Source organism: Tursiops truncatus, chromosome 18, assembly GCF_011762595.2.
Source record: "Tursiops truncatus isolate mTurTru1 chromosome 18, mTurTru1.mat.Y, whole genome shotgun sequence".
NCBI lineage: Eukaryota > Metazoa > Chordata > Mammalia > Artiodactyla > Delphinidae > Tursiops > Tursiops truncatus.
The window spans coordinates 3,107,027-3,133,474 of record NC_047051.1 but is presented as its reverse complement, the minus strand read 5'-3'; the positions used below and the strand labels follow the sequence as shown (position 1 = coordinate 3,133,474).

At 51.0% G+C, this 26,448-nt stretch overlaps 1 protein-coding gene and 1 long non-coding RNA gene across 11 annotated transcripts in view; one reads left to right on the top strand and one right to left on the bottom strand.

The window, feature by feature from the left end:
* Positions 1 to 26,448, top strand: part of SPATA13 (spermatogenesis associated 13) — a 257,965-nt gene that overhangs the window by 115,666 nt on the left and 115,851 nt on the right. For 2 of the 7 annotated variants that reach the window (XM_033843705.2, XM_073794962.1), the window contains exon 1: positions 24,268 to 24,440. The exons of 4 other annotated variants lie outside the window; for them this stretch is intronic. The gene's annotated coding sequence lies outside the window, so the exon portion shown is untranslated. Of the gene's footprint in view, positions 1 to 24,267; positions 24,445 to 26,448 lie in introns of those variants that run through there. One more of the 7 variants, XM_033843706.2, reaches the window with a different exon arrangement.
* LOC109550264 (uncharacterized) lies at positions 758 to 20,486 on the bottom strand. 4 transcript variants are annotated; one of them, XR_012327515.1, is made up of 5 exons: positions 20,264 to 20,486; positions 17,656 to 17,806; positions 6,021 to 6,275; positions 1,141 to 5,486; positions 758 to 875 (listed from the first exon to the last, which is right to left on the bottom strand). It is a non-coding gene; the product is annotated as an uncharacterized lncRNA (long non-coding RNA). The 4 variants fall into 4 exon arrangements; XR_012327514.1 differs by having other exon boundaries at positions 1,141 to 2,527; positions 5,384 to 6,275; positions 20,264 to 20,485; XR_012327513.1 differs by having other exon boundaries at positions 1,141 to 6,275.

The window sequence follows — 26,448 nt, the reverse complement described above, 5'->3', positions numbered from 1 at the left end:
TGGTCACCAGTTAGAGGTCCAGTTGGTTTAAGGAGCCGGGGAGAGTTCAGGAGAGCTGTCAGGCCACCTAGCTGAGCTAGTAACCAGGGAATTTCTTCCTTATACATGGCTAAGAGGTTCAAGATTCCAGGGATGGAGATTGTCTTGCCGGGGAGTGGGGAGGAGGGGAGGCGTCATTTTAGAGGTGAAGAGCAAGCCGGAGACGGGGTAGAAGTGCTTTGGTCGACCCAGGAAAAGGGTGCAGGAGGTGGGAGAAGGATGCAGGAAGCCCAGCGCTCTTCTTGAAAATAGTAGACGCCAGATAGACATCTGGCCAGTTCATTGACCGAATAAATGAAGCACCAACAGGAGGGGAAAGTGAGCCCGCTCCAGAGTGTGGATTTCAAACATCCCCTTTTCCCAGCGATGACTCTCCCAGCAGCTGAGAGCAACTGTCTTCAGCTCTGCTTCAGGCCGGGCCTGCGGCTCCTGGAGAGACGGGGACGGACCGGGTACAGAAGTGATGTGGGGAGCATCCTCCCTGCCGCCCCCAGTCCATGGTTTGGTCCCGCTGCAGTTCCGCTCCCTTCTCTACCCCCGCGTGCTGCAGGGCTGCCTCTCCCGGGCAGGCAGTGGGGCAGGGCCACTGGGTCTCTGCTGCGGTGCTGGGTGCTTGGTCTGGGTGGGGCCCCCGGGGGTTGGGGGGTGCAGCCTGAGGCCTGTGACACAGCTTGTCACAGCATTAAATTAACCAGAAACGCAGTGAGGGGCTCAAAGTGGTCTCACTGCTGCCACACTGTAACCAGCCAGTCGGCTGACAGATTCCTCCTCAGGAAAGGTTGGACTTGAGTCATTTTCTGAAGCCAGTGACATTTGGTGTTCAGCCTGGAGTTTCCCTGGACAGAATCAGGGAAGGAGACCAGAAAATGGGCATTATTATTTTCATTATTGACTTGCCGGCTCTTCACTAATCTGTACCACGAATCTTCTCTCTCTCTCTCTCTCTCTCTCTCTCATCAGGAAAACCAGAGGTTGTAAAGCCAAACAGAAATGGGTTTGAATTCCAGCAAGTCCACTGTCTCACCTGTGGTCTTGGGGAGATCCCCTAACCCGCCGGAGACTCCCTTGCAGGGTCTGTAAAGTGAAGTTGATAATACTTACCTCATTGTGCTGTTTGAGGATTTAATTAAGTAACTCCAAAGTCACGGGAGAAACGCCAGCCAGGGCTGGCGGGAGGGGCTGACACGAGGAGTGTGTCAGAAAGGAGTAACTCACCAGGTAGGGGAGCCACAGGGCCCGCCCGCCCTGGCTGGTGGCCGTGGAGGCACCAGCCCCAGGAGGGGGCTTTCGCAGACCCGGAGGTGGAGAGGGCTGCCTTGCAGGGACCGTGGCCTCCTTGTCTCCTCCCTCCCTCCCTCCTTCCCTTCTGGCTGGGCTCCCAGTTGTGCAAACCCAGCAGAAGCCCGAGGGCATGGAAGCCAGGGTGTAGTCCACTCCAGGCAGCCTCTAGGGATGCAGCCCGGTGGAGGAGGTGAGCTGTAGGCTGAAACAGAAGCCGCGTGGCTCGGGAAGGGCTCCAGAGATGAGAGCTGTTGTGACCCGTCACTTCTGGTCCAGTTGAGAGCCTGTCAAGCCTGGAACTTGAACGTTTCTGGAGAGCAGTCATCTTGTTTAGCCACAAAGCAGTGGTCCATCCCGTCCACATAGTACGTGCCAATCAGTGCTCGCTGAACAGTAGGCGGGTGCTGGAAAGGGCACGAAACACTGACTTGCCAGCAAGTGTAACGTTGGAATGGAATGGAATAGAAAGCACAGTGTATTCAAAGATGGCGATGTTGTACGTTTCAGCGGTACGTCCCAGATGGAGAGAGAATAGAAAACAACTATGGCTTTATCCGTTTCTTACGTTTCCTCCCCCAGTGAGTTTGCATCCAGGGGCTTCTTGCTGAGCCCTGCACGCTGTCTCTGATGTCTGTGGGTTTTCTCTGAAGTCGCAGGGGCTCTTGCTGGCGGGGGGAGACTCTGGGTGGATGGAACCTCTAACAAATCATTGTTAGGCCGCGGGGGCCTGGGGTGTTAGGGAGTAACGCGGCCCTGTAGGGCTGTGTCCCAGACCAGGGCCCTTGCCCTTAGCACTGGGCTCCCTGGTGGCCAATCAGACATTTCCCTGTGCTCTGTGGGGTGACTGCATACGTGCACTTGTCAGGCCTGGCAGGGGAATGACCTTCTGCTCGGGAACCTGCCTAACCTGCTCCGTAAAGATTTCCAAACTGTTCTGAAGCAGCAACTTTAATGTATTCTAACCTCATGCCTGGCCAGATTTTTCTGGTTTCTGGTAGCTGTTTGGAGACAAGGGTAAAGCCCAGGTAATTCAGTAGTGGGCAGAGCAAACAGCAAAGTCCATTGGGCCTCAGGTCGCTACTGGTTAGCCTGTGCTTTGCTGTCCCCAACTAAGGCTCTGGGAACCAGCTGTTCCTGGGCCCAGGAATCTGCAATTTTACACCTCGCCATTGGTGTGACATCCGGGCTTGTTTTGGCAACAGGATTCCTGGAAGCAGAGCAAAAAAATATATTTAAAGAGGATTTAAGCTTAAAGATGTCCTACCTTCTATTCTAAGAACCTGCTTATTTCCCACTGAAAATATGAATGAAAGGTTAGCCTTTAGTTTATCTTATTTATGAAATAATTTCATGCTTACGTTTTCAATACGGCATTTCACGACACGTTGCTCTTTAAAAAGCTGGTAGGAAAACACATGAGCTGACCACTTTGAAAACTTTCTCTGCCAGCCGAAATCAGATTCTTTTCTTTATTTAGGACGATAGTGGTTACAGGGAGGTTGCAGTGGAGCACCCACCTAATCCGCCCCCTGCAAACGTGAGATAAACTCAGCACCAGGAAGACAAGCTCCCTCCGCTGTCGGCCTGTGGCCGAGCCATCCACTACTGAGACCCCCGAGGGACCACTGATTTCGAAGGGGTGGCTTCTGCAATGCGGGCCTTGGAGCCAAAGTCCGGCGGTGCCTGACGTCAGAGGGCCTGTGTGGACTTCGGTGCCAGGCCCGCTTTCCCAGCCCTCAGTGACTCGGTGACACGGTGACATGGTGGGGGTCAGGGGAACATCCAGTGATCAAAGAATCAGGGAGAAATCTGTCCTGTGGGAGGCTGGGGGGCGGACGGGAATCCGCGCCTGATTTTAATCCTTAAATTCCCAGGTAGATCCTTTAACCCTTTGTGTTTCAGGATTTAAGGGAAAAAAAAAAGAAATCTGCTGAAAACACAGATTGGGGCTGGTCTGTAGGCGTGCTGAGGGTGTGGCCGGAAGTTTAGGCCTGGCTTGTGCTGGAGCCCTGAGCCTGAAGTTAGGAAGAGCCGGGTTTGTCCTACTTCCCAGCCCTTCCCAGCCCTGAGCCCAGAAGGAGGGCTCTCCAGGTCTGGGGTGAAAGGAAGAGCTGGCGGCTTCTGACCCCAGCAGGGATCTCTGGCCGCGTGTGCTTTGTGTCCTGAGTGTGTGCGCCCAAGGGCTGCATCATGGATATGTGTTAATCACTCAGAACACACAATGTACTGTTCACAGAATTCCTGCCAGGAACTAACCCCAGCGCCCCTCTTCCTGCCTGGTGAGCGGGGCCGGTGCCGGGCTGCCTGTGACCCCTCCTCGGACTGGGGACCACACAGCAGCTCTGGGACCGGAGGGAGGGGCGGGTGAAAATCACAAGACCCTGGGCCAGAGGTCCGGGCCCTGGAGGACCCTGCAGCCCCAGCCTGGGGCGCCCTGTGCCGCTTCGCGATGACCCGTGGTCTTTTCCGGATGCAAAACTCACCTGGGCTCCATATCTATGCGTTAGCATACGGTGTTTGTTTTTCTCTTTCTGACTTACTTCACTCTGTATGACAGACTCTAGGGCCACCCACCTCACTACAAATAACTCAATTTCGTTTCTTTTTATGGCTGAGTAATATTCCATTGTATATATGTGCCACATCTTCTTTATCCATTCAGCTGTCGATGAACACTTAGGTTGCTTCCATATATGTATATGTATAGCTGATTCACTTTGTTATACAGCAGAAACTAACACACCATTGTAAAGCAATTATACTCCAATAAAGATAAAAAAAAAAAACAACAAACCTCACCTGGGGCCCCTCCGACACCCCGGCATCATAGGGAAGTGCAAAGAGGGGGTGAGGTGCCTGGAGGCTGCCCACCCCGCCCTTCCCTTCAGGAATTTTGCTTCCTGCCCTGTGCTGGCAGTGCACCCTCATACCCTGCTTGGGGCCAGGCGCTGGAGCAGGTGTGTTCGCACTTTGTGTGAGGGAGTCGTGCCAGGGAAGCCTAAGTCCACTCAGAGCCCCCGGCTGATGCAGCAGAGGACAGCTTTGCACAAACAGGACGACGGTGCTGGTGACCAAGTGGGGCCCCGAGCTTCCTCAGCCGGAAGGAAAAAGCTGCCCAGTGTCCGGTGTGAGCCGTGCGGACACCCGCCCCTAAGTGGGTGAAAAGGACACTACACAGCAGACAGGGCTCAGACCACCATCCCGGGATCCCGCTGGGAGGAGGGAAAACACGAACAGAGGAGAGAAAAGGGTGAAAGGTCAGAGATGAGCAAAGTGGAGCTGATGAGAACTCTGGAAGCACGTGGGGGGAAATGACTTTGCTGATTCATGGGCCCCATTTCACCTCACGACTGGGTGTCAAGAGGGCAAGCTGCTTATCAGGCGAGGTCAGAGGCTGAGAGGAGGCCTGCTGCCCCGATGAATCCTTCCACACCCGCGACGCTGAGGACACAAGGGAAGGGTTCTTGGTGCTTCTCAGGATAAAACCCGGGCCACGTGTGAAGTCCTAAACACCTGTCCTCTGACCAGGAAGACAGAAATCCACAGACCCAGTAAACACACCATTGTCCTGGACTTAAATAAAGGCCTCTTCAAATTTCCACTGCCTTTTGAATGTTTTACTTTCTTCCCTGTGGGCTTTGCATATGTGATCTAAGGAGCGGGGCCTCTCTGCAGATAAGCTTCTTACAAGATAGCCGTGGTGAGCTCTTAGCAGGGCTGCTCACCTGCTCTATCCTGATTCACGTATTTGTCTCCCTATGTCCCTCTGTTCCCCTATGTCCAGAAAATAAAACCCATCCTAAGGGACAAGGATTTTCCAGTGAGAAAAATTCCGAAGATTTTTATATAGTCTTGAAAGTAATTCAGAAAAGGACTTGCATTTGAACAAATTGCATTTGCAAAGGAATGCTTTGAACAAAGGCTGCATTGTTCAAGTCCACTTGGTGGCTGCTTTGAAGAAACCAAAGTTTACTTGGGTTTTTAAGTTCTTCTGCATTTGCTTACAGCAAAAAAAAAAAAAAAAAAAAAGAAAGAAAGAATTCATACCACATGCTGTGCATACCTTATCCCATCAGCGGTCCTCTTCCTGGACTCCTGCAGACACCCATGTCCCTCCACTTCACCTGGCCAGGACCCGGGATGTCTCCCATCCAGACACAGAGCACCTGGAGGGCAGGGTCAATGGCTCAGAATCCAGACATGTAGGATAAAGGGGCGTTGTGCTACTTCCAGACATCTAGGAGGTACAGTTTGAATGCTGAAATGTTGGGATTTACAAGACGTAAATCCCAACTGTTCATGAGAACCACAGGACCGCGGACTTGAAATGGGAAGTGTAACAGAAAATCCAGGATGAACACAGCTTTCACGTGGTCATATTAATTACTTTAAGAGGTGGTTGCTTTGAACCCTTCTCTGGGAACATAGAAGTTTTGCTGAGAAACAGGAGCGACTCCCGTGGAGCTTGGCTGTCTTGGTGTATCGGGACACTGGTGGTGGGTGGGGAACTGGGGTGAGAGGGGACAAGCAGATGACTGTTACTTGGCAACATGCAATAGCAGAAGGCAGGTTTGAGGCGTCGGCAGCTGGAGCAAACACAGCCCACCGTCCACTCCTTGTAACAGCCCAGGTTTTGTTCAGGGCAGCAATGTGCACTTCAGGCACCCAGCCTCCCAGACTCCCTTGCAGCTACGACTGACCCGGTGACACGTTTCAGCCAATCAGATGCAGGTGGAGCCCCTGGGCAGGGCATGCAGGAAAGCTTCTCCGAGAAGTAACTGCCAGGGATCATTTTGACCTTTGCCCTTTGCCCTTCTCCCCAGGACACAGAGCTGGTAGTTACAGATGGGAACCGTCTTGCCAAGCGTGACAGAACAGGGATATAGAAGAAACCTGGAACCTGGTTACATGACGGAGCTGCCGTGTCAGCCTTGGGTGGCTTTTCTCCAAATTTCCTGTTATGGGAGAGAAATAAACCTCTATTGAGTGAAGCCAGCATGACCAGTCGTCAGGTCTGCGTGGCTGGCCAAACGCAAGCCTGGTTTATGCCGCCCTGTGGGAGAAAGGACGCGAGCAGGCGGCCTGAGTTCTCGCTCTGGCTCGGTCCTTATTTATTTACTGTACGACCTCAGGCAAATCACCCAGTTCTCCTGGGCATCAGGAGACAGCTCTCTCCAAAGACTCCAGGGGAGTACCCTTCCTTGCCTCTCCCAGTTTCTGCTGGTTGCCAGCAATCCTGGTGTCCTTGGCTTACAGGTGCATCCTTCCAATCCCCGCCTCCTTCTTCATGGTGTTCTCCTTATGGGTCTCTGTCGACATTTACAAAGACACCAGTCAGATTAGGGCCCACCCCGATCCAGTATGACCTCATGTTAATTTGACTACATCTGTAAGGGCCCTATTTCCAAATAAGGTCACATTCACAGGGGTTAGGGCTTCACCCTATTTTGGGGAGAGAGGGAGGACACCTTCCAGCAAGAGGTTCTTTCACTGCCATGTGTTACATCAAAGGTGCTGCAGAAAGTCACGTTTTTTCAAATTTTAGATTTGGATTTTAAAGACATATAAATTAGTTGTTAAGATGTCAGAATACTGTTTGCTTGCTAACCACCGGAACTATAAAACTAAACTCTGGCCATCTGGAAAGGTAGAAAACACCTTCTGCAAAGAGTCAGCTGCTCAGGCTTTTCCAGGTTCTGGCACTGCTTAGCTATGTCACGTAGCACAATTTGCTTTATTGACGTAACTATACTTGTTCCAAAGTCTGTAACCCACAGGGTATAGACCACTGTTAAGGCCCTTTCTGATTCTAATAACCTGTGGCTGCAAATGCCGTAAGTTAAAGCCATCTGCTTTGGTTTCCACGTGTATATTTGTAGGGGTAAAAGGTCCTTCAATTTTGTGTTTGGTAAACACAAGCCTAGTAGTCTAGGTTAGAGTTAGTTTATATTCCAGCCGTTGTTACCCTTGAATACGGTGTTGGATTCGGGGAAGGTCAAGCGCTCTGACGGATGCTAAGATGCTCAGACAATCAATCCACACTTTGTTCTTCCTACAGGAAGAGAGGATATTTTCAAAATATAAAAGGCTCATTGATGTCAGAAAGTGAAACTAGTGATTCAGCTATAGGGTTTTCATGTTCAAAGGCCTTAGTGGGACGGGGTAAGAGGTTCCGGAACCCAAAACAAATAGGGTCAGATGTCGAAGCAGAACTCCTTGGATCGAGAGCACCCTCTCTCTGCTGAGGTCAAACGTTCTTGTTCAGAAGTTTGGTTTCATGTGTGTTTCTGTCTGTGTGTAGGTCCTTCTGAAATAGCTCTCTGTAGTTTATGAGGCTTTCAGGACCATAGTCAAGCTAGGGATTGTTTGTGAATCTCTGCAGTTCACTTAAGTGAAAAAGCCAAGAATTAATATGATGGGGGCGCTCACAAAATCTGGGCTAATTTTCTAACTTCTTTCCTGATGAGCACTCTGCTCCTCTGATGGTTCTCTGCTGCATTTGATTTTATTTATTTATTTTATTTTTTGTTTTGTTTTGTTTTGTTTTTTTGCGGTAGGAGGGCCTCTCACTGTTGTGGCCTCTCCCGTTGCGGAGCACAGGCTCCGGACGCATAGGCTCAGCGGCCATGGCTCACGGGCCCAGCCGCTCCGTGGCATGTGGGATCCTCCCAGACCGGGGCACAAACCCGTGTCCCCTGCATCGGCAGGCGGACTCTCAACTACTGCACCACCAGGGAAGCCCTCTGCTGCATTTTAAACATTACGATCACTAAAGTATCTCTGTTTTGTATGATCTTGAAGAGGAGTGGTGAGAATTAATATTTTAAAAGTTAACTTATTACGTTTTCTGAGGAATTCTAATGAAGGTCACTCTTTAACGTTGGGCCAATGCTTTTGACTCTCCCACCACTTCCTGCTTCTCTGTACCTTCTAGTCACCCTCGACTCGTGAACGGGTCATGAGATTTCACAAGCCCACACTCCCTTCTATACCTGACAAACTCCTACTCATTCCTCAAAGCCTTACTTGACCTCTCCACCTGGGCTAATCCTTCTCGCCCCCATGTTCCAAAAATACTTTGCATGTTCCTGTACTATAGAGCTTTTCAGTATAACATGACTGTCTGCTGGAATATAAACACTGCTTGAGGCCGGGTCTGGGTCCTGTTTGTCCTTGCAGCTTCAGTGCCTTCTATCCAGGAGGTATTTAATGGATATTTGTTACGTAGTAAGAAATAGGACAACCTGTAACCGTTGTTGCCTTTTTAATTTTTTTTTTTTTTTTTTTTCGGTACGTGGGCCTCTCACTGTTGTGGCTTCTCTCGTTGCGGAGCACAGGCTCCAGACGCGCAGGCTCAGCTGCCATGGCTCACGGGCCCAGCTGCTCCGCGGCATGTGGGATCTTCCCGGACCGGGGCACGAACCCGTGTCCCCTGCATCGGCAGGTGGACTCTCAACCACTGCGCCACCAGGGAAGCCCCTAAAAATTTTTTATTAATTTATTTATTATACAGCAGGTCATTGTTGCCTTTTATGTGAGTAACTGTGAAGCCTCAGATGGGTGAGAACAACAGACCCAGATGTACTGTAAAGTGAACGTTGTCAATTTTTTTTCTGAATTCATCACTTCGAGGGCGATAATGTGCTGTTTCGGGGCACACTAACCACCACTTGGGCAAGTCTGGTGTTTTCCTTTTCTTCGAAACTGCTGTTTAACTCGGGCTGGCCAGTGGAGTGTTGGGTCTTCGTGGAGCTGTTTATCCACGGGCCCAGGCATCTCAGAGGGACCTTGTAGAAACAACACCCTAGAAACCGCGTTTCCAGGATTGAGCTAAACATGACTTAGAAACGCTCTGCGGATGCCCCAGCTTGTGTGATTAGAAAAAAGTAGACCAGGTAGTGCTTTCTTCCCCATTTTTTCACTTTTCACTAGAAACAATCCAGCAAGTTTTTTCCAATTATGATTTACAGTCCTGATGTTAGAGCAGCTTTGGACAGTGTTAATCATTTGCAGGGAACATTGTTTTGTTTTTTGTTCTTTTGCTTTTAGCCTTTACCTTAAATAATTTTAACCTTAAAAAATGTTATAAAAGTAGGAGAGAGGTGCCGTGTATCCTTCACCAGCTTCCCCTGATGTTGACATCTGGTGTGACCACAGTGCTGTGATCCAAAGAGGATGTTCACACTGACACAGTTGTACTTACTTTATTTGGAATTCACCATTTCTCCCACTAATGCCGTTTTCTGGTTCAGCGTCCAGCCTGGGATCCCTATTACATTTTGTTGTCAAACTAAACTGTTCTCAAACTGTTATGTTTCTTTAGTCCCCTTGCCTTTCATGACCTTGACAGTTTCAAAGAGCCACATCAGTTATTCCCTCCAGGGAACTGTCAGGGATTTGTCTGACGTTTTCTCACTTTATTTTTTTATTTTTATTTTTTAAAATATTTATTTATTTATTTGGTTGCTCCGGGTCTTAGTTGTGGCTCGCAGGCTCCTTAATTGTGGCATGCGAACTCTTAGTTGCCCCGCGGCCTGTGGGATCTAGTTCCCCGACCAGGGATTGAACCTGGGCCCCCTGCATTGGGAGCACAGTCTTAACCACTGGACCGCCAGGGAAGTTGTTTCCTCACTTTAGAGGGAGGTTGTGCATTTGGGGCAGAAATACCACGGAAGAGATATTGTGCCGTTCTCAGGATATGTAAAGATATTGTGCCGTTCTCAGGATATGTCAAGAAGTTTCACATTGGCGTTTTCTGTGAGTGCTGGAACTTGCTCCTTGAAAGATAACTGCTCTTTTGTTTTTTTTTTTTTTTTGTATTTATAATCCCTGGATTCTCAGGAATTTGGTAGCTCACTCGGTGACTTAGTGTTTGGAATCATGATTCATGAACCAAGATTCCGTTAGGAGGTCATTTCTTTCCCTGCCTCTGGGGGATCAGAAACGCCGGGGCTGGCCTTCCTTCTCTTTGTCCTGCCGGCAGAGCCTCATCATCAACCAGCCGCCTCTCCTCTTGCCCACGCAGCTCTCAGTTCCACCCTCGCCTTACTGACTCCACACTGCTTCTGGGGCTGGGTGCATCGGGAAGCTGCCCCCCTGCCCCAGGGACAATCATGTGGGTCTAGGTCACGTTTGGGAGGGGAGCCTGGGCAGGCGGAGGGAGGAGGGAGGAAGACTGGGTGCTCAGGCTGCAGCCCCCGCCTCCATGGGGCCAGGGCTGCTCCCAGGGGCCTTGCTGTCTGGCTTTCCGGCCCTTCCAAACCAGAGGATGCCCTGGGAGGAGGGTCACCTTGTCTGTGGTAGAATCTCTGGGCAGCTGCGAGAGCTGGAGACCTGGGGGCCAGCACATGTCTGCCTACCTCTCTTTTGTCTCCACCCCGCTTTTCTCCAATATTAGAAAAACATCCTAAGTGGAAGATGGGGCCTGGGGAGGGGAGGGCTTCAGAATGAAGGTTTTGTGGAGGTGTGAATCCTCCAATACTCCGGCAGTGCTGACATTGGTATACTTTTATTTATTTATTTATTTTTGCTTTGCATTAAAAATTATTTTTTTATTTTATATTGGAATGTAGTTGATTTACAGTGTTGTGTTAGTTTCAGGTGTACAACAAAGTGATTCAGTTATACGTATACATGTATCTATTCTTTTTCAAACTCTTTTCCCCTTTAGCTTATTAAAGAATACTGAGTAGAGTTCCCTGTGCTCTACAGTTGATCCTTGTTGCGATACTGTAATTTTTTTTTTTTTTTTGCGGTACGCGGGCCTCTCACTGCTGCGGCCTCTCCCGTTGCCGAGCACAGGCTCCGGACGCGCAGGCTCAGCGGCCATGGCTCACGGGCCCAGCCGCTCCGCGGCATGTGGGATCCTCCCGGACCGGGGCACAAACCCGCGTCCCCTGCATCGGCAGGCGGACTCTCAACCACTGCGCCACCAGGGAAGCCCTGTAATATTTTGGATCAGTTGATGCCTAGTTCTGTTTTTTAAAGATGAATGACCCAAGGTAGAAAAGAAAGGTGTGTTTTTTAAACTTAAAAGTCTTTGTTTTCCAAGTTGTGGTTTTTCTTCCCAGGCTTTAGAACCATGAGGTCAGGTGTGAAGAGAGATGCAGCACCTGAGCTTGCGGATGTCGCAGTAGCACCCACACCTAACCCCAAACACCCTGCAAATGAAAACATGCAACACCCAACACTGGGGGCCTAACTCTGTTCAGAGACTTCCTGGCAACTTGATTCCACACTGTGCAGAGGGACGGTCCCAGAGGTTCTGTGGCCAGCCCCAAACTGGGGGGAGGGCTTATTTATCCGGTCTCCTCATCTACAAGATGGGAATAATCACGCCTGCCTCACGTGGTGGCCCTGAAATTAGATAAGGTCGCATCGGTGAGTAGTGCCTGGTCCAGGGTCAGGCCCTTAGCACATGGGGGGAGGGGGCGTGGGGAGGCCGCCGTTCTCTGAACCTCGGACCTTGTGTTTCCTCGAGCCGTGCGCGCTCTATCCCAGGCTGTCAGAATGCTGGCCCGCTGAGGTCTCGTTATCATCCGCACTTGCAGACTAGAAACCTAGCTCCCAGACAGGCTGGGCCTCTGCCTCTGGCCACACAGCTACAAGTGATGGAGTTAGGGTTTGAGCCCGGGTCTGTCTGGCTCCGGGACCCACCGTGCCCCACGCTTCACATACATCACGGGCATCACACTCAGGTTAATCTGAGGACACAGAGGTCTTCAAGTGGAATGTTAGCGGATGTCAGGAGAGTAATCTCAGTCCTCCGCAGGCAGAGTCAGGGCGGGAGGCTTACGAAGCTATAGGTTTGAGCTGGGAGAGCCGGGCAGGGTGAGCAAATACTTCTTCCAGCGCCCAGCTTGCAGATCGGAGAACGAAGGTGTTTATCTGACACGAGAGTTGTTAGGCTTTGGGGGGCCGTCTGGGGAAAGCGCCGGCGCATGCCATGGGAAAAGGGGTTCTTCGGGCACGTGAGCTTTTAACGACCATCGGGGTGTGGCTTTGCCTTTCGTGTGACACACACGAGAATCACAAAGGAACAAAGTTAACACGATGAGCGTCCATGTGGCTGACTTAATCCATGTTTCCGGAAGTTCTGTGTCCAATGCAGGGGCTCCACCGTAATCCAGGTGGGGAGAAATATGCGTGAACAGAAAACGGAGTCGGTGCTGCCGGCTGGGGGCGGGGCGGGGGGGGCGGGAGGGAGCCGCGGAGGGAAGTATACCTGGTGGACCAGAGAACGCCAGCTGGGTCTCGAGCAGAGAAGGCTGTGTGCTGGCGGCGGGGATGGGGCGGGAGGAAGGAGGTGGACAGGCACCCCCGCCAGCAAATGACAGGCGTGCGCTGTGAGGCCTGGTCCGCCTGCAGCTGAGTAGAGGGAGTGGAGACACTTGGGCCGAGCAGGTGGTATGGGGTCCTTCGGGAGAGCCCTGGAAGCTGGAGAGGAGAAGACGGCTCTGGGCATCTCGGCTGATTGGAGGACGGTGCACTGGGGAAATGGTGTTTTAGGCAGCATGTGTCCCCGTCCTGCACGGGATGGGGGGCGCCTCAGGCAGTGGGCTTCGGGTATCCTGTTCCCACTGACAAAGCTCGTCCCAATTCGGAAATGTTCGCTAGGGGTCATAGCCAGTCCAGCGTGAGTAGCCCAGCCCTGGCAGAGCCGTGGAAGGGAGAGCCAGACTCTCTAAACCTGACCCAACGGTCCTGCAGTTCAGCCAGCCCCTCGTCCCCATGCGCACGGAGCAGCCCTGCGATTCCCAGGGGCTTCCTTGCGGGCGGGTCGACAGGAACTTCGTTGGTCTTAATTTAAAGATAGGAATGGATAACTAAAATGGCTACTAAGGAGAAACATACCTAAGTCTGTAGTCTTATCTGTGTAGCCTTAATACGATAAGAAATAACATATAAACTGGTGTGATACCTAATGTAGAGGAACGTAGGCTATAAATAACCTCTAAAATGTTCTTTTAGCTGAGATCATTACAGGACGTGTACAGAAAAAAAATTGCCCATAATTTTCTTACTTGACCTGCAGGATTTTAAAAATGTCATGATTACATTATACATTCAGTTACCATGTCCCCTTGTGTTAAAGCATTTTCCATTGAGCTTAGCTGCGTGCTGCACAGCCTTATACACCTTCTGCGACACCGTAGAACATCCCATCCCACAGATGGGCGGACATTTGTTTACTCCTTTCTCTATTTTTGGACATTTGTGCAAGTTCCTCCTTTAGGAGACGTTATTGGGACATGAAAGGTTTTCTTCCTAGAAAAACCGTGCAATTCCACGTGGAAATAAAGGGAAGGAAAATCTGGATGATTCTTGATCTACAGTAATAGATTCTTCTCGAGATAGGCCTCTAGGTGAGTTTATGATTCTTCACCGTCTCAGACACTCTGACTCTGACGGGTGGACTCTGATACCTGGTGCGGAAGGTGAGAGTGGAATGCCTTTTCAGGGACTACGAAAACTGTGTTTCAAAACCACGCATGAGAACATCACTCGTCCGATTAACGGGCGCGGTGAGGGGGATGCCACGGGGGTGTCATGTTTGTAGGAATTTAGGTGAAGGTAGAAGGAGGCGGGATGATGAGGAACGTAGTCGTGACTGCCTGGTACGTTCTTTTGGCTGAAGGGGGGGTTTCTGTAAGGCTTTGTAGCTCAAGCGACCGCCAGACCGGGGAAGGACCTCAGGATAAGGAGGAATTTGCGCCGGTTCACAGAGATTCCATGTATTAGCTCGTGGTGCCTCAGGTAAGGCAGCAGAGTGAGAGAACAGCCGCCCGCAGCCTCCCTCACCCACGTCCCTCTGGCCCCAGCTCTCTCCACCTGTGCCCTCGGCCCCAGTCTTCATACCTCACAACCCTTAAACCCTTTCCATAAAGCTACCTGCGCCTTATTATTTTATTTCTTTAAAATATTTATTTATTTTGGCTGCACCAGGTCTTAGTTGTGGCACGCGGGATGTTTGTTGCAGTGTGTGGGCTTCTTAGTTGCGGCATGCATGTGGGATCTAGTTCCCGTACCAGGGATAGAACCCGGGGCCCCCGGAATTGGGAGCATGGAGTCTTACCCACTGGACCATCAGGGAAGTCCCTTATTTTTAAACATTGTGGTAAAATACACAGCACATAACTTTTCCCATCTTCACCATTTCCCTACGCACAGTTCCCTGGCATTAAGTACATTATGTGACTGCACCTGTCACCACTGTCCCTCCATCCGTCTCCAAGACGCTTCATCTTGCAAAACTGGAACTCTCTGCATTAAACACTGACTCCCCACCCCCTGGAAACCAGCATTCTCCTTTGTGTCTCTGTGATTTTGACTACTGTCTCATGTAAGTGGAATCATACGCTAGTTGTCCTTCTGTGTCTGGCTCATTTGACTTCGAATAATGTCTTTAAGTTTCATCCGTGTGGTAAAAGGTGTCAGGATGTCCTTCCTTCTTAAGGCTGAGCCGTATTCCGTGGTATGGTTGGACCACATGTTGTTTATGCATTTACCCATCGTCAGTGGACACTTGGGTTGCTTCCCCCTCTTGGCTACTGTGAATGATGCTGCTGTGAACATGGGTGTGCATTCCCCCCTTTTAAAAGATGAAGGCCTATATTTGCTTTTGCGTTTCTTTACTAGGAATCTGAGGTGCCTTTCCCACTGTGTAGACTTTTCATTAGGATCATCGCTGTTTTGCTAGGGCTCTGTTCCAGAGCCGTGAGGGTCTGAGTAGTCTGCTCAGCCCTGCTCCTCGCGTGAGCCCTGCTGTCTTGGTGCACAGTTTTACAGAACAAGAGGAGTGTTCGTTTGTTTATTCAGAAATACATGTATGCATCACCTCACAGCAGAGATGCCTGTAGAGTTGGATGACAGTAGCTGGGGTTCAACAGTGCACTGACCACCTTGCAAACTTAACCGAGCCCAGGGTCTTCCTCAGTAACTGCCCCCCAGGGCCCCTGGGGAGCACCTGACCCGAGGCACCAAATCCTGACACCTTGGCCACACACCACAGGAGTTCAAGACATCATCATTTGATGAAGAACCTAGGCGTAAGACGGGAATAAAGACACAGACCTACTAGAGAATGGACTTGAGGATATGGGGAGGGGGAAGGGTGAGCTGTGACAAAGCGCGAGAGAGGCATGGACATATATACACTACCAAACGTAAGGTAGATAGCTAGTGGGAAGCAGTCGCATAGCACAGGGAGATCAGCTCGGTGCTTTGTGACCACCTAGAGGGGTGGGATAGGGAAGGTGGGAGGGAGACACAAGAGGGAGGAGATACGGGGTTGTGTGTATGTGTATAGCTGATTCACTTTGTTGTAAAGCAGAAACTGACACACCATTGTGAAGCAATTATACTCCAATAAAGATGTAAAAAATAAATAAATAAAATAAATAAAAAAAAAAAAAGAAAACTGAGCAGAAGCTGGAAACCCGAGAGGGAGCTCGGTCAGAAAGTGGAGAAGCCCTGGGAACCGTCGTCTTGGGCCCATGACTGTTCACAAGGCTTGAGTGACAAAGCAGATTGAATGAGCAGAAGCCGGAACCACACACCTTCTGGTCCGGCAGGAGCCTGTGTGCAGAGAATCCGAGAGCTGGCGGAGGCCACGGTGGGCAGCTCAAGGGAAGGAAGGAGGCAAGAGTTACGGTCCATTTCGGTTAGAGCCGCCTGTTTCTTAGCCGTGGTTTCCGTGAGTGTTTCTACCAGGAAAGAAAGGCTTTCAGCGCACAGAGGAGGTTTGTGACCGCCCACCGGGGTGACTGGTGCGCTGGAATGTGGACTCAGGCCACCGACAGAGACGCAGGAGGACTTGGAGGGTCTCTTCAACCACTCGGTAAAGTTACCTGTGACTGAGAAGGGAAGGGGCTCAGACACCCCCCGGGAGTCCAGGATGCAGGCGGAACCTTGTGCTCCTGAGGGCTGAGGAAAGATGCTATCAGTCTTGTTCTCAGCCTCGTTCAGCCTGCAAAAGCTCCCGCTCTGCGTTCTTGGGCTGTTTGATGCAAATATTCGAACAGAAGAGAAAGAGCCGCTTTTTGGTTTTTCAAATATATGATAAGGTAGAACATATAATGTCAAATAAGATGTCCAGTAGCTTAAAGATACAACTAGAATTTTCCAAAGGGAAATAACGTCTGTTTGCTGGGAGGCGGGCCTAAGAGGATGGCTTGCTGAAACCAGCCATCTTGCTGTAGAGGAGGGAGAGAAGGAGGCATAAAGGGAGCGGGAAGAAGAGAAGGGCAGAGGGGAGGGGTCACATCTGCTCCCCCCTGATTACCGCACCGTAGTTTTCACTTTCCAGCGCATCCCGTTTCGCTGCAGTGCTTTACCACCTGTGGGATTCATCCCATGAGTGGGTCCTGCAGCACCAAATAAAACGATCTAAGAAGGGGAGAATCTCAGATGCATCGCAAGAGGGGAGCGTCAGCATCGCTGGTGAATATCCTTTCCCTGTGTCTGCGTTCACCCATGTGTCACTGGGTCACGATGTCAGACATGCTTCTTACTGTGGCTGCAGCCGCAAGTTTGAGAAACATTCTGACGTTTCGCCTGCCTTCTGATCCTGGATCTTCCTTTGCAGTCAAAGAGAATTTTGTGTCCAAATTGGGCTCCTGTTAGACCCGAAATTGATGGTCTGGTTGATTCTGATGCTTATTAACGACTTTCCACTGTCACCTACTCAGGATTGCCCCAAAGGTGCCCCGACCCCAGCGTGTCTGCCAGCTGAGGTGTAGGGAAGGGTCCTGAATTCAAAGCTGAAAACTTGGAGTTGGATCTCAGGTCAGCCACGGAAATTATGCTTAAACTTCTCTCCAATCCAATCCAATCTTTTCCAGCCCAATTTAATTCAACAGATGGTCATTGAATGCCTACTAGATCCTGGATATGAACCTAGATGACACTGGGCCCCAGGGACCCACGAAGCTCGCAGGCTGATGATGTAGATAAGCGCAAGACCCTGAAGGACCTGTGGGCGGAAAGATGCGAGGGACTCAATCCTGCCTGTGACGTGGGGTCTGAGTCTTGAGGAGTTGCCCAGTGGAGAATGCAGGACTGTTTCCAGGCACAAAGGTCTGGGGAAAGCTCCTGGCGTGGGTCCTGAAGCAGCATGCAGCCGGCTAACGCTGAGATTTCAGCAGACCACGTCAGAAAACCCGGAGTCCGTAAGAAGCACTGACTGTGGGGAGGAAGTGCCTCTGGTCTGAAAGACCTCCGTTCTCCCCCTTAGCCTCAGACCACGGCTTCAGTTCAGCCTCTGGACAACCCGTCCCTCCCCACGCCCACCCCAGGCACATCCCAGCCCCAGCCTGGCAGCACTGCAGGGCTTACCTCCTGCCAGCCATGGAGGGCAGGTGATCGCCTGAGGTACGTTTCAGCATCCCATCCTGTTAGGCGCCGATGGGTACATGGATACTCCTGGTGGGGGGACTGTTCAGGCAGGGTCTCCTTCTTGACCACTTTCCAGACTTGCCCTCCATCCCTGGATTGCAGAGAAACAGAACAAGTGAAATAATTAATGCTGCCTAAGGCTACATACACATATATAACTCCAACTGTACGACCTTCTGGAAAAGGCAAAACTACAGAGATGGAAGAAGCCTCTGTGGGTCCCAGGGCTTAGAGGGGAGGGAGGGGTGAACTGGTGGAGCACAGAGGACTGCTAGGGCAGGGAAACAATCCCATGACAGTGTGGTGGAGGATGTGTGGCATCGTGTCTGGCAAAACCCAGAGAACTGTAAATGAAGAAGAGTGAACCGCACTGTAAATGGTGAGCTTTAGTTAACAAGGATGTATCAGTACTGGCTCAGCAAGTGGAACAGATGTGCCACACTGATGTAGATGTTAGTAATAAGGGAAACTGTTGGGGGGTAGAGGGGTTATGTGGGGACTCCCTATACTTTCTTTTGTTAATTGAAGTATAGTTGATTTACAATGTTGTGTTAGTTTCAAGTGTACAGTAAAATGATTCAGTTATATATATATAATATATATATAACTGAATATAATATATATATTCTTTTTAAGATTACTTCCCATTATAGGTTATTACAAGATATTGAGTATAGTTCTCTATACTGTCTATACTTTCTGATCCATTTTTCTGTAAACCAAAAACTGCTCTAAAAAATAGTCTATTAATTTAAAAGGTATCTATTCACTGCCCTTAAAGAGCTCATAATCTCTTTGGTCAGCGCTAAGACAGCCACGTGTCTGAGAACAGATCAGGGTGTCACCGACTATGAAGTCATGAACCCCACCCAGGAAGCCAGGGAGGCTTCAGAGGGGAAGTGGGCTGGAGGCAAGCCTGACAGTCCCTGGTGCCACCAGGCAGAGGTGGGTTTGCCTGCAGATGTGCTCTGAGCGGTGGTTTATGTTCCACACTCTCTGCAGGTCAGGGGATGCTAGACTCTACGGAGATTCTCTCATTTCATCCCCGCTACAGCAGGACAGGGCCACTACTTCTATGTTACAAGTGAAGAAGCTAAGGTTCAGAAGAGCTCGTCCAAGGCCACCCAGCTAGTGAAAGCTGAAAGAAGGGGGAGTCTGATGACCTGCCTGCCCCTGAAGCAGGGGCTCCATCAACCGGGTAGAGATTACCTCAGGGAGAGGGTTAGGGGCATTCTGTGTCACATGCAGGGGTCAGAGGGGAAAAACAAAGATTGATGGGTAAGGGCCTCAGTCAAGGTGATTTAATAAAGAAGATGGATTTCAGGAGTGGCTTGATCGGGCAAAGAGAAAGTCTGTGGAGAACCATTCTAGTCATCTGGTCAATGTGCATTCCCAGTCCCAGGTTCACAGGGTCTTTAGGGCTGTCAGAACCACCTTGGAATAAGGACATTGTAGAGATAGCGGCTCCCCTCCTTATCCGAGTGGCTTTGTGTAAATTCCGGGCAGCTGGTAAGAGCTGGGAACATTGTTTTACTGTTCCTTCTGCTCTTTCTGAGGGCGGCCCTGCCCGTCAGGTTCCCTCCAAATCCAGGTGTGAGAGCATCCCTTTGCTGAGCACACGAGGACGGCACTGCAGGCAGACGCTGGGGCGGGCTCCTGGCACGTCTCCCGTCTTTTGTCGGCCTCTGTGCCCCATTCCTGGGCAAAGAGCAAGGAGAACTCCCCCCTGCTCTTCCCCTAATAGATGCTTATGTGCCAAAATAATTTGATGAAGGCCAAACATTATTCTTTCATTCTAGGAAACTTAGATATCTTCTCTAATAAACTGTAGAAGACAGCAAATCCTCCTTATCCATTCTAGTCAATAAAAACAGCCACCGTTTACTGAGATTTAACCACGTGCCAGGCTCTGAGCTGGGACATTATCACACTTAATCTTCACCCCAGGGTTTCACAGATGAGGCGGACTCCTGGGAGGTTAAATCATTTCCCCAGAGCCCCAGGGCTGGAGTGGAAGACCTGGGCTCTCGGGTCTTACCTTCCACCGCAGGGGCCAGCCCATCCCCCTCGACCCCCTCCCCCCCTTTACAACCGATTAAGAAACAAGACACTGGAGACAGACAGATGAAGATAAAAATGTCAGTGATATCGCCAGTCGAGTCAGTTGGAGAATGTGACTTTAGGTCTGAGAAGAGTTCTTGCTAATATGCTCTGAGTGCCCCCTGCCCCCCAGCCAGCTGTAGAGCTTCAGCCACTGGTTCCACACCCGCCCTCTACCCCCCAGGTGACAGTCACTGACTGCAGATGGCTCCCTGCAGATGTCCGGGTGGAGAGGTTAGAAAGGAGTGACTCTGTGCTTCCGAAGAATTACTGTTAAATTACTAATAAATTAGGTCTGTTCTATCAAGGTAGGTGGACCAGTGGGTTCCTCCCACCAGTCAGTAACTCCTTCTTTGGTGCAGAGGGTGGGGCCTGAGGCCGGAAGTGTTACTTTGTGGAAGCTCCTCAAAGAGAAAAATCTGAATCGCGGAGAAAGGAGTTTCCTTACTGCATGAGTCAGCTCAGGCTGCCAGGACAAAATACCACAGACTGGAGGGCTTAAACAGCAGGAATTATTTCTCACAGTTCTGGAGTCCAGGATCAAGGCACCAGCAGATTTGGTGAATGGTGAGGACCCACTTCCTGGCTTGCAGACGGCCACCTTCTTGCTGTGTCCTCTCATGGTGTGGAGAGGGAGAGAGAGACAGAGACAGAGAGAGGGCTCTGGTCTCTCTTCCTCTTCTTATAAAGGCACTAATCCCATCATGGAGCCCCACCCTCATGACCTCATCTAAGCCTTAACAGTCCCACCTCCTAAAACCATCTCATTGGTTGTTAGGCTTCAACATATGGATTTGAGGACATAATCATTCAGGCCATACACTTCCCTCCCTTGTCCTGTGTGACCTTAGGTGAGTCTTTCAACTTCTCTGAACTTTGTTTTCTTCATCCATAAAACATGAAAGATAATAGTACTCTAAGGGCTGCTTTGAGGCTTTAAGTAGAGAACGAATGTAAAGGACGTAAAATGTTAAGTACTCAGAAAGTGTTAACAGAGGGACACATAATTTCAGAGATGTTATTGTGTGAAAAAAAGTGCACCGTCGACTTGATGAGAGCTGGTAGTTTCTATCAGCACCGGTGTACAATGACTCTTTGGTGAGAGCTTTGCACTGACTTCTAACAGAATTATAGAGTTTAAGCTGCTGGTCAGAGTTGGGTACCAGCAGATCACTAAGAGAAAAAAGTCCAAAGAAACCTTTGGAAGTTCCCGTTGGTGGGGAAGGTAGAATGCAGATGTCAGCTTTGTTTGCAGGCCTGTGAGTGATGGCTGGTTGTGTGGGCAGAGAGAGGTCACTGTAGGAGACTTGGAGCCTTTTTACACAGAAGCCACAGTGGGATTCCCCATGGAATGATGGAGGCTGAAGGAAACTTTGAGATGGCTGGTCCGCATCACTCATTTAGCAGATTAGGAAAGTGAGAGCCAGAGAAGTCTGGTGATTTATTCCCTCGATGCCTGTTACCTAGTGCTGGCTCTGGATGTAGAGCGCCCAGTCTCTCCATGTCAGATCCTGCTTTGTCCAATAAGTTAATAATCTAAAACCAGAAATATCTTTTTATCTCAGGAGCTCAAGAGTCCCACTAAAACAAAACAAAACAAAACAAAAATTGTGTTTTTTAAAGGACAGGAACTAATAATTATTAAGCACCTGTATGTATTATACCAGGAGTCTTATATGGGCTAAAGTTTGGTATTAATATTTTCCGACCAATCCAGAGAGGTAGGTTTCCCTTTTCACCGAAGGGGAAGCTGACACTCAGCAAGGTAAAGGGCTAGCCCAGGTCACAGGTATCAGGGAAGCAGGCCAAGTCTTTACAGCTCTAGAGAAATCCGTTTACCTGAGAGCCAGTGTTCATGTAAATATTAATAACAGTTTCCAGGCAGGCAGAAATGATCCTCTGAGACACAGATTTTTTAAAAAAGAATAATCAAAAATTTCTCCTCAGATTTGTGCTAATTTCAAAGAGCTAATTTAGAAACTATCAATTTAGCCCTCGATATTCTTTTTTTAAAACAGTACTGAAACAGACGTCATTTTTAACATTTGTGACAGCTTCATGCAGGTTTCGTTGAAGTTATAGAAAGTAGAAATAAAATGAAATATTTGAGATTAGCCTTTCATGCTGTCTCTAAAATTTTCCATTGCTTATTTATTTTAGGTTGGCCAAAAAGTTCGTTTGGGTTTTTCTGTAAGATGTTACAGAAATACCTGAATGAACTTTTTGGCCAGCCCAATATTATGTGTTTCTGCTTTAAAAATATATATTCACTGTCAAAAATTTGGGGGAGTTTCAAATAAAGATCCAAACAATAAAATAAAAACTTGCCCATATTTCCATCACCCAGAGATAATGACCATTAGTGTTTCGGTGTGTGTGCTTCAATGAATGGGTTCTTATTTTAGAGCAGTTTTGGGTTTACAGGAAGACTGGGAGGAAAGGAGAGTCCCCACGGATTCCCTCAACTCCTCCCTGTACCACACCCCCATCCCCCCAGTTTCTTCTGTTACGGGCATCTTAACATCAGTGTGGCACATTGGTTGCGATTGATGAGCCAATATTGATACGTTATGATAAACGACTTCACATCAGGTTTCACTCTTTGTGTTGTACATTCTGTGGGTTTTGACAAACGCATAACGACATGTACCCACCGTTTGAGTATCACACAGAATAGTTTTCCACTATTTAAAAAAGCATGTATAGAATTAATTTTGACTTTTCATTGTGTAATTTAATATTTGTATATGTTCTTTAGTTTTTACATAGTGGTTATTGTTCTTCTTTGATTATAAAAATAACATGTATAATTATAGTGCTGGCAACACAGAACCACTCAGATGAATCATCTAAAAGACTGCAGTTTTTAAAGGAATGTGTTTATTTTATGAATTCCATTAGGTGCACATCAGGAAACAATCATGGCACTTTTAGGGCCCAGATCCTTGCGCAGAACGGTTACCTTCGTCTCTGCGGTTTTCCTGTGAATTAATGATTGTGCCATGAGCCACCCGGGAAGGGTGAGAGTCCTGAGTGTGTTCACCCAGACAGTCCACGGAAGACCTGCTCTAGGTCCTGGGGAAGTGGGTAGGTTTAAAAGTCCTCACCTAGGGTTTTTTTTTTTCTGTTGTTGTTGTTGTTTTTGCGGTACGCGGGCCTCTCACTGTTGTGGCCTCTCCCGCTGCGGAGCACAGGCTCCGGACGCGCAGGCTCAGCGGCCACGGCCCACGGGCCCAGCCGCTCCGCGGCACATGGGACCCTCCCGGACCGGGGCACGAACCCGTGTCCACTGCATCGGCAGGCGGACTCTCAACCACTGCACCACCAGGGAAGCCCTTGTTGTTGTTGTTGTTTTTAATACATTTATTTATATTTTTGGCTGCATTGGGTCTTCATTGCTGCGTGCAGGCTTTAGTTGCGGCCAGCGGGGGCTACTCTTGGTTGCGGTGCGCGGGCTTCTCATTGCGGTGGCTTCCCTTGTTGCGGATCATGGGCTCCAGGCGAGCGGGCTTCAGTAGTTGTGGCACGCAGGCTCAGCAGTCGTGGCTCGAGGGCTTTAGAGCGCAGGCTCAGTAGTTGTGGTGCACGGGCTTAGTTGCTCTGCGGTACGTGGGATCTTCCCGGACCAGGGCTCGAACCCGTGTCTCCTGCATTGGCAGGCGGATTCGTCACCACTGCTCCAGCAGGGAAGCCCTCACTTAGGGTTTTCTTTTTCACAAAAAGTGTAGCCAGGGCGCCTTGGCCTGGAGTGACCTCCTCCCTGGCAGAGGTGGGGCGAGGGGGCAGTGAGGAGCGGTTGCCTGGGCGACGCGACTGCTCCTCCCGCCCAGGGCCGATGCTGGGGGGTTGATGAGGTGGAGGGTAGCAGGGTTTAGGGGGCCGGACTGGGGGGTGCTGACATGGGGGGAGTTGCTGGGGGTGGATGGAGGAGACCCCGGCTGGGGGGTGTAGCTGGGTGGACGAGGAGTTAGGGTCGGGGGAAGTGTAGCGGGGCGGGCGTGGGTGGGGGGATATCCTCGTGGTGGAGCAGGGTGGGTTGGGAATGTCTGCGAGGATGGTGGGGACAGCAGGGCCGCTGGAAAGGTGGCCGGGGACGGAGGGGGCTGGCGGGGAGGAGAAGAGCCGAGCCAGGGGCGTGGTCTGGGGCTGAGCTGGGGGCGTGGCGTGAGGCAAGAAGGGAGAGCCTAGCCAGAGCTGTGGCCTGGAGCCAGGTGTGGCGTGGCCTGGGGGGCGTGGAAGGAGAGCCGGGCAGGGGCGTGGCCTGGGGCCGGGCGTGGCATGGTCCGGCGTGGGGGGGTGGAAAGGTAGCTGAGCCGGGGGCGTGGCCTGGGGCTTGGGCTAGGCCTGGGGTGTGTGTGGAAGAAGTGCAGGGTTTGGGGCGTGGCCTGGGCCGGCGGGGGCGTGGCCTGGGCGGCAGCGGCGGGCTGGCTTCAGCGGCGGGCTGGCTTCAGCGCCGCGCTCCTCCCCCGCAGCCCAGCCCGCCGCCCGCCCGGAGTTCGCGCACCCGAGCGAAGGCTCTTCCGAGAGCCCGGCGTGCTCGGATCTCCGCGGCGCCAGGACCAGCCCTGGGTCGCTGGGACGTCTTGGATCGGCAGACTTTGGAGGCTCCTTCGAGCGGGGCCGCGGTAGGTGAGGCTGCGCCGAGGCGCCGGGCGGGCGCCCGGGTGTTGGCGAGGAGCCCGAGCCCGGGAGCTGAGTTACCCTGACGCCGGCCCCGCAGCCCCAACACCGAGTTCGCTCGGTGAGCTCGCTGCGGGGCTGGGCGGCCCGAGGGCGAGGGACCCCCGGCCCCGCGCGCCTGGGGATCCCCAGACTTGACCCGTGCCCGCCGCGGGCTGCGGGCGGGACAAAGGCGCAGAGCGCCCGCGCCGCCCAGGGGATGCGCTGGAGATCTCTCCCAAAGCGAGTTTCTCTCCGGGTGCCCCGGGCCTCATCTCCCGAGAAAGGCGGGACCCTGAGTCCGGCGACCCTGAACTGGAGGGATGAGCTCCAGGGCTGGTTTGCTTCCACTTACGTTAGGCGAGGTGAGGGAGTGGGCACGCCAGCCCAGGGGGACACAGACCAGCGCTGCGCCTACGGCCGGGGAGCTCAGGTGACCTGGGCTGGAGGCCACCATCCGGCTGTGCAGTCTGAGCCCCGGCAAACCTCCCCTCCCTCCAGGTGCGGAATAAAGGCCAAACCAACCAACCATGCAAACAGAACTCTCTCCGTCATTTGCTTCCCAGCACTGGACAGTCTTGTTGATAAACAAAAGAATAACTTGAGTTTATTTAGCACTTGTTACCAAGGCCATCTAAATTCATACATCTTCCGCCCCTCCTACCACGGTTTTCCCTGCGTCTCACCTCATTTTCCGTGTTGCCTGGTGTTTTCTACCCTATTAACCCCTCCAAGTCCCCAGGTACTGTGCTCTTCTCTAACAGGTACAGAAGTTTCACCCATTTTATTTTTCCTAACAAATGCTCCTTTTCTATGCCCCCTTCTTGCAGATTTCCTCACCGCAGTGTCCTGGGGTCCTGGTAATTACGCTTCCTCTCTGTGCTGAACCTTGGCCTCTGCCCCCTCCCCCCATCCTTTAGAGTTTTATGTGACTGTTCCTTACCCAGAATTCTAATTTTCACACCCCTCCTTTGGTCCCCAGATTTTCCACCTTCCTCCCACCCAGGCTGGCTGGCTGCCTTTTTGCCTGTGCTCCCGTGCTGTGGGCTGTCTTGCCTTTTACCTACTTCTCCCTGTGCTTTTCCCGCCTCCAGAGCACACCTTGTTTCGGTTCCTCTGGTTGTTGATTTTGCGGCTGCATCACCACTCCTCGGTTCCCTTTCTTCCCTTCCAATCGGTCCTCCATTACCCGGCAGACGTCTTTATTTCAGAAGGTCTGAAAGTGTTACAAGTAGGCAACCAGCTTCCCCAGGACCTCTGTGGACGTCAGGACCTTCCCATCTGCTCCTGGGTCTGTGTGTGATTTCTTACTGAAGAAGTAGTATCGTATGTAGACAAGTTCTCCGACTATGTTGATATTGATGTTAATGTGAATATTAGGTAGCAGTTGTCAAACACTTAGTAGGAGCCGAGCAGTCTTCCGAGGGACGTGCGTGCAGTAATAACTCATGAATCCTCCTCGCTTCCCTGTAATGTCGATGCATTCCTAGCCCCATTTTACAGATGAGAAAGGGGAGGCTCAGAGAACTTTAAGTACCAGGCCCAGTTTCTTGTGGCTGTGTGGTGGGAGAGCCCCTCTTCTCGCCAGGCGGCTGTGCTCCCAGGCCATGCTGACTTTGGAACTCATACGTGGGCTGGGATTCGGCCTTGGAAATGAGGTCATTATTTGCGTGTTTTACTTGGTCTGCAGTTTACTGCTGTTGAGGGCATAATATCTATACTGTAGAGCAGTGTGTGGGGAAAACCTAATGCCTCCTGTCCCTCAGAAAGACTGGGGACACTGCCTGGGCTGGCTTCCAGCTCACTTTCCTGAAGAGACCACCTGGCCCCCTTGGCTACAGGAAGGCTGGAAGAAAGCTTCTTGCAAAGACCGTTGCCAGCCGGCTCCTCCCCTGCAATGAGAGGTCAGTTTCACTTTAGCTGGCCAGATCTTTAGGGTCCTTGAGAGCCCTGTGATGTGGTGAGTCTTGCTTA